Here is a 12,256-nt window from a genome sequence, read left to right as displayed (position 1 = left end):
ATGATGATGGAAGTTTGATGTCACAAAGTCACAGAGTTAAAAGGCGGGACTACTGACGAGGCGTTTAAGGCGCTGTGTTTTCTGTGGGAAACAGGAGCTTCTGTCGGTGCCGACTTTGACCTTCCTGAAACTTTCAAGATCTTATAAATGCACAAGAACCTGCGATATAAAACACTGAAGGAAAGGAAGAAAAGCATCATAGGTTTCCTTTAAGAACCGGGCAGGTGAAACATCCCGACACACAGAAACAAAAAGAAATATGACTCTTCCTGCGCTTCCTTCCTTGCTTCATTCCCTTCTAATACACCCTATATTTTTCTATAACTTTCATTTGTCAGGGCCTACCACTCGGATTCATTCACCCCTATCGTCCTTGCCCCTCCATGCACAGCAGTTTCTGCCCAATGGTGGCTCTGAATCCAAACACCGATCGATAGCAACAATCAAATGTTGCTCTAGGGTGTCGAAACCTCTCGCCATTTACCACTGCATCATTTTACCTAAATAAAAACACGCTCTCAGTTCGCCTATTTCCAGATTGCACGTCTTGTGCTTGCAGGGAAGAACTGTAATGGATTCTTCCCACTAATTGCTGTAAAACACTGAAACAAAGTGCAGCCAGCGCTCCTGACACACGTCAACTTAATTTTCCTCTCCAACATAATGACTTGTTAGTGGCAGAGATATGATTTCACTTTCAATAGACAAGCGTGATTAAAAAAAAACTCACCGCCCCCCAAAAAAAAAACATCTCAATATTCACTTGTAGAATATTGTCTGAGCTGGAAATCAAATGTGTGCATGTAAAATGAGTAATGATGATTATTATTAAATGACGGAGTGACAGGAATGTTTGAACCAATCACCCCAAGTGTCCTGCTGAGGCAAAAACAAATTAATATTGTTGGGAGAGCTCTTATTAAAATGTCACTTTTATTAGCTGTTATGTAGAGGATCGTGGCATGTTGTATACAAATGAAAATAAAGCATGACTGAATAGGTTATGAGATAGATCTACTTAAGCAGATGTATTAATAATAATGCGATAGATGACAGCTGAAATTAGTTTCAGGTTGTTTTTTTTTTTTTTTTTTTTTTAGGATGAAATTAATATGAATGACAGTGTTTACAGGAACACACAGCAGGTTGTAAGTGTGGAAGATGAGGTGTCCTGGAGCCTGTAATCCCCAGAATGGAGCTTGTTTACCCAGAATGATGTTTAATCAGTGTAACTCAGTGCTAATAATCTGTCTGAAGGGCATCACTGTGTTTCCCTCAGCGGGAGTCAGATCCTGCTGCTGTCCGGTCGTCACTGTCATTATTACATTACAGTGTGACATTCATAATCCTTTCTACTGAAAATGGGGTATATCTGGGGAGAAATAATGCTTTGTGTAAAGTAGACTTCTCTTGGGGTGATGTTTAATTATGACTGGCGATTTTGTCATGTCTGATGTAATCATATAAGTTTCCTCTTTCTTCGTGTTCAGCAGAGTGTATCAACCCTCGACGAGTGTCTCCATGAGTTGAGAACAGTGTTTTTTTTTTGTTTTTTTTTTGCAGATATACTCCTCCAGATGTACGAGTACCTTCACATTTGTCGGCTCACATCTGCGTCTGTGTGTTCATGCGTATGTGTGTGAAGCATGTAGGCGTCCGTCTGCAGACATCTGTTTTTGTGCCTGTAATCTGTGTGTGTCCATGCATATCTGTGTCTTTATGTGTGTTTGCATGAACGCACAGGCACAGATTTGTCTTGTGAAGGTGATTTTCCTTTCCTATGGTTCGTTTCCTCGGGACTCTGTGTACCTGTTCGTATGTTCATGAATTTGGAGTTTACAGGTGTACATCTGCATGCAAGAAACAAAACCGGAGTCTCACTATGAATGAATTATTGTTGCAGTTGCCAGCAGCTGCACTGTAGAAGATCGCCTTAATGTCCCTGAGCAGGACGCCATCAGAGGGGGAGCAGCTGGACAGTAACGACTGCCCACTACTCACCAATCCTTCACTGGCCTTTTTACCCCTGTGGGCCCCGACTGGAGCCTCATGGGAGCTCGCTAGATTACTCGATACTTGAATTCTCCCCGTGGAGGCCATTTTCTGAGCAAATGTCCCTCCTCCAGAGACATTTCACAATTACTGCCACAGTATTTTATGACGAGCGCGGCGACACTTTGTATACAGTGTCATGACTCAGACTCACAGTAACATGCGCAGCTAATTCGCCGCCTCGAGGTGGAGAAATGTGGGCAATTTTCTAGCTTATGATCCCTGGAAATTATGTTTAATACTGGAAGATTTTCAAAAAGTCAACTTTATGGTAATTTTAGAGGCTGCAGGCTTGTAGTGATGTTGGGATGTGATGTTGTACAGATGTGTAGCACCGGCACTAGTGTTTCTAGTGATGCATGACGCACTGTGAATCATGAGGAATCAGTTCTTGGCTAATAATAATCAACAATACAAAGACAACATTGACTTTGATGAAGAAGAGGAAGAAGAGGTGGAAGGAAACGCTTCATTTTAACAGAGCAAAACTTATTAGGGCTATGAAATATTAAATTACCCGTCTGTGCGCAGTATGTCTTTGCCTTTCTTACCCTCAGGTGCATCATCTACAGGTTGGAAACGTCTATTTAAAATATCATCATCTAAAATCATCTAAAATCATTCATTTTTAGTCACGTCTTTAACCCCCTTGTCCAATAATCAACTCGGCTTCTAGCTCAGGTCTTGTGCTGTGGCGTTTAGATTGTAGATCATCGCCTCAAAATATCAGCCGGTAGTCGGACTCACACTGACCTCACCTCAACTCACCTGCTGTTCACTCCTGCTCAGTCATTCTGGTTTACGCTGAATAAGAAAGTAGCGCTACTTTTATCTGAATATGCAGTTTTTGCTCAACTGTTGATGAACCGCCACCATCGCCACGTCCAAACCCCCATGAAATGAAACGTATCCCCCTGATAGTGTGATACTACAATACCGGGCTGAACAACAGATAAGCCAGCTGGCAGCGCTGCACTTCTCACCCTCTTTGACATTTCAAAAATGCCATCCCCAATCATCCCTTGGCTTAAATCATGTCCCACCACCATGAAGTCACTGCCGTCCTATAATCTCTACAGGACAGCTGTTTCATACAAGGGAATTATTGTGTCACAGCTGAATTTCAAATATGCGTATGAATGTTACACATGGCTACTTCGGCCTCCATACATACAAATATGATATATGTATTAAAGCAGCGAGACAGCTGGAGTGATACTGTTCAGAAAGTGAGAACACATTCTCGTACATAAAGGACTTCAGTTGCCTGTTGTCGACATTTCTATAGGTTTAGGAAAACGTTGCAGTATAAAATAACTGTTACTTCCGCAGCTTCAGTAACAAATGATCATACATTACATGAGTGAAATAATTTAACTCTAGAGAGAAAAGTCCTGTACTTCACCACACCTCCTCCTTTGCTAGTGTAATACCTACTATGGCAACTAGGGGGGGAGCAGCACCTCCTTACAAGAAACGTAAATATGGGTCGTATTAAGCTGCTTCCACAGTCTAAATGGTAGTTTTTCTAAAGAAAACGGGTTGTTAAGAGAAAATATAAATCCTGTACAGGTTAATTATCAGTGAGTCTGGGCAATATAGCATTAAAATTATATTGCACATGTTTTTTCTTTTGTGATATATAGAATAGATTTTCTTAATGTTCTGAAATCACCTAAAAGGTCGTCATCAATGCCACAGCTGTACAATAAAAATTACGATATTTATGGACGAATACTTCAACATCATATTTTGACAATTTGGTACATTGACACAATGAGATTTTTGATAAATAATCATCAGTAATGTGGATACAGTGACTAATTGTAGTATTATAATATAGAATATTCTGGTGAGTTCACGTCACGTCTGGCAAAATTACGTCACTTCACTGTAATGCAGCCTTTAAAAATAAAACTGGAACAGACACACTCAACATCTAACAATATCAAATATCTTTAGTCACAATATAACATCAATATAATGCCCAGTCAGATCAGTAAGTTAATGTAAAGAATGCAAACTGTCATTGATTCATGTGATATAAATTATGGTGTTCTTTGGCCCATTTTCACTCCGTCTGTCATTTTAGCAGACTTCATACTTTTTACTCCACCAAGGATCTCAGCGAATCACTCCGTCTCCTTCAAAACACTTACTGTACTCACTCACGTTCAGAAAGTGTAATTTCCCTTTAAGGATGAACTGTTCCAAGCCTTCGAATTAATTAACCAATTAAGGCAAAGAAAGGCCGAACTGAACACGCTGTGGTTCTTCTGATTGCTTCCTATTAGAGCTCACTATGTTCACACATGGACTTATGTAAATTTGACAGGTGTGTCCAGGTTTTTCCTCATTTTTTAAAATTGCAGTGGAGAAAGTGAACAAAGATTCTATAAATAGAAAAGCCCAAGTCACGTTTCGGTGCAATAATTAAATGAAACTCTTCACCCATGCTTATTTCCCATGGGATTTGAACTTGCGGGGGGGGAATTATCATAAAGGGGGGCAAAGAGTGAGGAGTGTGATTGATTGTTGCAGAGCTAAAGTTGTTTAAAAAAAACACCTCTCCATTACACAACATACTGTCACCATGATACACATCAGGCAAAGGTTCAAAGCTGCATGTAAAATCTACCCAAAAAAACACACTTGGAGTGATTTAAAGTCTTGACCTTGGACCGATTTGCTGACAGTAATCTCTCAGAGCATCTCTGTCTGCATTTCTGCTCTGCTGCTAAATGAGACATTCTGAAGGCAACAGGCTGGTGTGTTGAGTGTGTGTGGATGTCAGTTCACATCCACCTCCGATACCAGCCGTGCCCTCACTCAGTCACTATCACTGTAGCAAAGCCGTTCAGACTAGAACAAGCAGCTATTTGCCCCGAAGAGAAGTCGCCGCCTGGGCAGAGATATGGGCCAGCGGTTTGGCATGTTCTCTTCCCGTCTCTCACGTTCCTGCAGACATCCGCCAACCGGCGAGCAGCGTTTCTACAGCTTCAGCTCCAGATGTGAGTGGAAGCAACATCTGCCCATTGGTAGCAAATCACCTGATCCACTGAGCCTTGATAAAACCACCTTTGTGTTGTCTGGTCTTCACCCAAAGCAACAAGAGGAGTGAATATCAGCACAGTTTTCTTGTTTCTGGAGACGCTGTTTGTTTCTTTATCACATTCCAAACTAATAAAGTCCAGTAAACTCTCACAGTAAAAACACAACTACTGTAACCAAAAATACAGTGCATAGTCATTAGTTTTATTTTACAATTAAATTATTGTTAGCAGTACTTTGAATTGCACAGTGAGTTTCATGCACTAAGAACTTCATTACATTGCAAAAGTGCAGAAACAGATTTGCAGAGTTTCCAGTTTTAGGGCTGCGACTGTTATTGACATTAATTTGAAGGATGTGGAGCTTCAATGATTAGTCCATTAATCAACTGTGAGGGAATGAATTGCCAACTATTTTGACAAATGAACTGTCACTTTTTTTTTAGGCGTAATGTCGAAAACATTTGCTGGTTTTCTTTGTCATTTATGGTGGTAAATGAAGAGTGTTTGGAACAAAAACCTCATAACTGGAAGATGTCTCTATGTCTCTATTGTGATTAGCAGAGTCGAGATCTTTCAAGATTTTTAAAATTGTGTAGACTAAACAATTTTGTCAATCAATTGGGAAATTTATCAAGGATGCACTGCTACCGATAATGTAAAACAATGTGGCTGCTACTGATGTTTTACTGTTGTTTATCTTGTTCTCCAGGGAAACAAAGAAATGTTGGTTATAAAAAAACAGAATTAGAACTGAGTCAAAGTGGACGGTTCTCCTAATTTGAATAAATTCCCCTCACACATTTTAGAAATATTGTGTCCACATGAACAGGATGCCATGAGGTCAATGATCTCAACCACTGACCAACCAAAATCTAAATCGTTTGATCCCCGAGTCTGAGTGGACGTTTGTTCCAGATTTGAAGAAATTCCCTCGAGGCGTTCTTTAGATGCTGTGGTCACAAAAATGGAATGGACGGACGGACAAACCGAGCGCCACGGATATAACCTGCGTGGAGGAATAATAACTGGACTGTTTTACTCCACTGAGCCTTTCATCACACCGTATTTTAAAGATTACAGATTTGTTCATGTAAATTTATGACACCGTCCTTTAAAACGTCTTTCTCATGAAAAGAGGACGGCTTCCAACGTCTTTGTAGCCTGTGACACGACGAGCTACTCGATGAGAAGGATTGTTTTAATGTTTAAACGATAATGTTGCTGTGACAATATTCTAATGTTAACATTCACCAAAGACAAACGCAAACCCAGGTTAAGTGTTGATATGTAAGACATGACAACTGTTAAGGGATCAAAACACAAAGCCACACAAGTCAGCACCACTTAAAAACACGTCATCAGAATGAAACGAGCTGTATGTAATTTGCATATCTTGTTATTATTCGTCCATCCAAAAACATTACTTAACTCCTCCGCTGCTCAGAAAAACAACAGACAGACGCCTCCAGTCTGTGTAGCCCTTCTGAGGAGCAGGTTGTTCTGAGAGCTACATGGTTATACTGCCCTCTAATGTTTCAGAAAAGCAGCACAACACTTCTCCAGAATTCAAAAGAGACGGCTGCATTACTTTAGAATTCATTCTCACAATGCGGCCTAATTATTGTTGCCGTCACTGAAGTCAAACTAATGCTTTTAGTGCACCGAGTGTAATTCAATGTGTCTTTTGCAGCGACTGGCAGCCGTCTCCACTGGAGGCCTGTTATTCAGAGCTTTTAAAGCCGCCCTCAGTATCTGAGGCTCTTTGCAGCCATGACAACCCCGAGGAACACCAACTGAGCGTCTGCACAGGTGCTCCAACACGCTCGGAGTCAAGAAATGTCAAGTTTCACACAGACGACGGAGCAACGGCATTAAAAAAATGGCAAATGCAAATGTAATTTATGAAGTTGAGCTAATGCGTACATGCTGTCTGACTGCAGAGAGGATTAAATAAAGTTTCTTTTAAAGGACGACAACATGTAAAGAGATTCAGCGAATCTCATAAACAGGACAAAATGAATTGTTAACAGGGTGACATCGCTCTTTGTGCTGCAACTAACAAGAAGAAATACGATATATGAAATCTTTCTGAAACTTGTGCCAGATGCTGATACTGTGTGAATGCAAATGTTTTAAATTGGGTTTTAAATGTATTTGCAAACACAAAAGTGAAGGTCAGGCCGAGGCTGATGTGATGTAATATATTCTGCAGCAAAAAACACGGATAAATTCACTACTGAAAATCAATAATAATTAATTTTTTACCACTATCAGATTCCAGCTTTTCAAATGTGAGGATTTGTTCTTCTGTTTTATGTCACTGTACATTAAATATTTGTTACAGAACATGGAATAAATAATACCTAACCATCGACAGAACATTTCAGTCAATGAGTTGAAAAACATGATATTGAGTAGGCTGGTTTAAAAAGATATATTAATATCAATCATATATATTAAACATTGTTAACATGTTCAAAATTTTCCAAGCTTCATTCCTATCAGTTCCTTTTTTTAATCATCGGCACGTTTTCCATCAGTTGTGCATTTTCAAAACAATGATGCTGGAAACTTGAAAAAAAAAAGGAGGCATCATGGTGGGGAGGAAAAAAAGAACAGCAACGTTTCAAGTACGAGTGTAAACGAGATGCTGAAGCATCGGTCTACGCAACGTGGACTTAAATTCCATGAATGCCGACGTACTCGACCCTCTACGCTCCAGTGCTGCCGCTTCTCAGCTGAGCAGTCTGTCATTTACCGAGGTGAGTAAATCTTATGTTACAATAACATTTGTGCCACACATTAAGGATTGTTTCCTCAAGTAAACAAGCCAAAATATCTGTTCATGCAGTAAGAAAGAGACATTTGAAAATGATTGTTCTATCTTGGTGTTTTCTCTGTAAAAGCTGAAAACTGAACATTACATTTGTTTGTTACAGACACAACGATCCTTTTGTTACAAGGCTGGCAGTAACTTCTGCAGAACAGTCAGTCTTCCAGTCGAAACGTTTCCCCGTCACCTTATTAGTGCAGCCTCGCCGCCTCAGGCCCGCTCAACCAGAAAATGTGTCACCTATCTGTATCATTATGTACCCATTTTTTTCTTGTGAAGCTCACAGTTCAGGTCTCCGTCTCGGCTGCGGTCCATTATCCTGTTTAAACCTGACTGCTGGAGACAGAGAGGTAGCATCTTTGGCAGGGTCAACACAACCCAGGGTCATTTATTACCTAATTGTTGCTCATTAACTTCAAACGCACCAGTGACCTCTTCACAACACCCGTCCTTATCACGCAGCCCACATCTCACATCCAGACGGCTAACCAAATGCATTCTGGGTTTGAATATTAAAAAAAAGAAAAGGTGAGGAAACACATTTCAGCAGCTAATCTCTAAAACAGCTTGTTTAGAACAAAGCGGGATGACGGAAGGTAATAAAAACATGAACCCGCCGGAGGACAAGAGGTTCAAAGGAGAATGTAAAAAAACAGAAACTGCTTCCGGTTGTGTGCAGGTGTATCACATTTACTGTGTCTCAATTCAGGGTCTGCATCCTTCGGACTCGCCTTCAAAGACCACAAAGGCCGAGTCCTTCAGAGAGACCTCGTTAACCTCGTCAGCCGTTGTTAAATGTGACGGTCAAGCCTGTGGAGCATTTCCTGGTTGCATCACCAGATGTTTTTCCCTTACGTCACGATTTCTGCCGCCCAGGCCTGTGAAAGCGACGATCTACGCCACGCGATGTCGCAATTTTCTCTCTTTCTTTCTTCTTTTTCGGGCACGCAAAGAATCCTGGGGTATGTGAGACCACGCAGGATTGTAGCGGTGCATCCTCCAAAAACAGAGAAAAGAAGGAGCATTCGGATTGGGACACCTTTTGCACTGCATAGTGATGTAATTGGCCTTCAAATGCTCCTCCGAAAGAATGGACAGAGCAGTTATTGATTAGGGTGCATCATTTCTTACTTTCCTCACCCACAGGACCGGTTGTACTCAGTCACTGCTGCCTCTGGTGGCCAGGAGTCAAATAGCAACAATCTGCTGCTGCATTCGATAGCTCAGTCTCATCGGCATTCAATAGCTCAAACCCTTACTGATCACTCTGATGCTCAATGAATATGATCGTTTCTCATTATTGTGTATAAAAGATCAGAGTCTGCAAAAGAAGTACAGATTAAAACAGTTAATTTTCTCCTCGGGATGTAGTTGTATTTAATTAACGTTCACAACAATGACCTTAATATGAAACACAAACTACGAGGTGGCCAAATATCATCATCTATTTAATTACAGTCAGGATCCTTGATCTCACTGCAAAAACTGAAGATTTAAGTGTAATAATTTTAGATTAAAAATCTAGTTGCTCTGGTATAAATGGATTATCTTGTGCTGTCAAAGATGTAAGGTTATTCAAGGCCATGAACACTTAACACTTTTTTACTTATTTCTAGACTTGAGCTAAGATTTGTTGTCAAGTTAAATGATCTTACTGCATGAACAGGTGCTCCAGCAGCTCAGCTGGTAAAGTTGGTACTTGCTTTGTCCTGACTGCAGCGGTCCAGGGTTCGAGTCCTTTCTGCAGCCCGTTGCTGAGTGTCGCCCCCCCGCTGTTATCCCGTCTCTCTGTGATCTCTAAGCTGTCCCGTCACCGTAAAGCCATAAAACAGCCAAAGAGAAGAGATAGCTCTTCTCTGGCACGAGCTCCTCATCTGCAACTCACACTGCATGACTGACGTCACCTGAGGATGAGCCGCTTGAAATAACATAGCCAACTAGCTGGCTCCGCTTATTTGACATATCAGTCTAAATACAATGATATCTGCGATTTGGCTGGAAAAGTAATTTGTGGACTCAAGATCGATCTTCATCTACAGTCGTCAGGAGGTCCATTCCTACCTCAAACTCTCATGGACAAGTTGAGGACAGAGTGCACCTGTAAAGATGAGAATGTCCCCCGCGGCAAGATAAAGAAAAGTAGGAATGGTTCCAAATATTGTGTCCTAGTGGTGATATGAAATACATGAGGCACACGTACAGTATGATTACACTTTTATAAGGAACAAGATGAGCAGGAGAAATAATAAAAGATCTTGGTGATAAAATCTGATCGTACCTTAACACCAAAGTGCTTTATCATTCCTCTGAACACATACAAAGACACAGATGGAGAATAAAAGTTGATCCTTAACTCCACGTCTAAACACATACCACAGATCATTATCAGGCTCTATATCCTGACGACACACTATCACCTGCATGTGCTCTGAAAGGTGCTAACCCACCTGTTACCTGCACTGATCCAGGATCTGTTATCATTACCGGTCCTATCTGTGTTTCTTCCCACAACACTGTCACTGCAGTTTCTTGCAGACGTGCCAAGTGTGTCTGCGCACAACCTCTTTTGGATCACAGCTGACCTGTGTCACCTATAAACTATTTGTGATCATAATAAAGTAACTGCAATGTACCTTTATGGCCGCAAATCATCCCGAGAAGTCCAAAGAAGTCCAAAGATCAGGTTTTGTTATGTTTTTCCTGCCGATGAGCACAGTTTGTCTTCGGTCTGCACCTCGCAGGCATCAGAGCAGCAGCTGGAGCCCCGTCGCTTCACAGCCTGTACAAAGTTTTAAACCAGTCAGCGCTTGTTGCTCAATTTGGAGTGATACTCTCTCAAATTGACTAAATAGAAGTGTGCTTTAAATAAGAGATTAATTGTTTTAGTCTCTTTTCATGCAAAACTGTCAAATGTGCTGGTCTCTGCTTCTTAAACATAAGAATTTGATGCTGTACTTTGTCATTAATGATGATAAATGAAGTGACTTTGGGTTGTTGGACTGTAGGCTGGACAGAGGACGCAGTTTGAAGATGTGACTTCATGTTCTGGGAGGTTGTGATGAGAAATGTTCACAGTTTTTTGGACAAAATGTTGGACGTGTCGAACGAGTCACCACCGTCAAGGTCTGAGGGTCGAAAGGTCACTGATTGTCATTTTTGCAGCTGGTTGACCGTCAGTAATATTTCCCCCTTTCAACACTCAGATCCACTGTTTCTCATGGTCAGTGTACGTAATGATTTACCACGACATTTGTGCAAAAGATTCACTTACAGTTACAGAAAGCATCATGATTACTACAGTCATAGTTACTGAAGATACTGCTTAAGCATGAAGGTTTACATTCATCATGGTATAAATACTAACATTAAAAAACACTGCGGCTGACCGCGACTTCCTACTTCGACTTCACTCAACAGAATCTTAACGAAGGCAGCAGACTGTCGATGACAAACACAAGACAACATGACAGGAACTGTGCCACAAGCCACAGTGAGCAAACTGACCACATAATCCATCACACAGTGCTTCATGGATAATCTCTTTACTTTTAGTGGAGCTTCTTCTGGTCACTGTTGTGTGCAGGTGGATCACATGAACGATTAGTTTACGGCCTTATACTCGGTCAGTGCTGCCTCCGGTGGCCGGGAGTCAAACAGCAACAACTTAATCTTCTGCTGGACTCGATATTTCAGTCTCAGCAAAAAAAAACACATCGCTACTCAAAAGCTGACTTTGTGATAAATATTAATGTTTAAAGACGTTGCCTAAAAATCATTCAAATGTACCGAGACATAAATACATTAGCGTTGGCTTGTTGATAAAAAGGTGTAGATAAACATTTTGATTTACCCACTGGTGTCAAACCGAGCTGCGCTGATTTACTTTTCCGTGACCAGTCTCGCTGAGCCGCCTCTTCTTACCGAGGGACTAAGAATGCATACGATAAAAAAGGCAATATTGACTTTTATTATTTGGTTTTAAACTGTTTATAATGAGTCCAATCAGTTTGTAGGAGTGAAATGCTAGACCAGTGCTGATTTTCTGATTTACCCACAATGCAACCTCTATACTATAGTGACAACTTAAACACTCTGGCCTCTGATTCCTTTTACATACGAGTCTGGGCGTGTACCTGTAGTGTTTTTGTTGTCTTTTGTTGTCCCATTTTCACAAAACACATTTCACCATTTTGAGGTAACATAAAAAGTGCATCCTGTCATTAGTGTTGCTGTTGCTATGCGTTGTGACAAAGACAGGCCGATGAGCAGCAGGAGAGAAGTGTGACGACTTCGTGTGAAAAACTTCTTCCAGCTACAG

This window comes from Acanthopagrus latus, chromosome 18 (assembly GCF_904848185.1).
Source record: "Acanthopagrus latus isolate v.2019 chromosome 18, fAcaLat1.1, whole genome shotgun sequence".
Taxonomy (NCBI): domain Eukaryota; kingdom Metazoa; phylum Chordata; class Actinopteri; order Spariformes; family Sparidae; genus Acanthopagrus; species Acanthopagrus latus.
The sequence above is the reverse complement of the archived record's forward strand: the minus strand, read 5'-3'. Positions refer to the sequence as shown.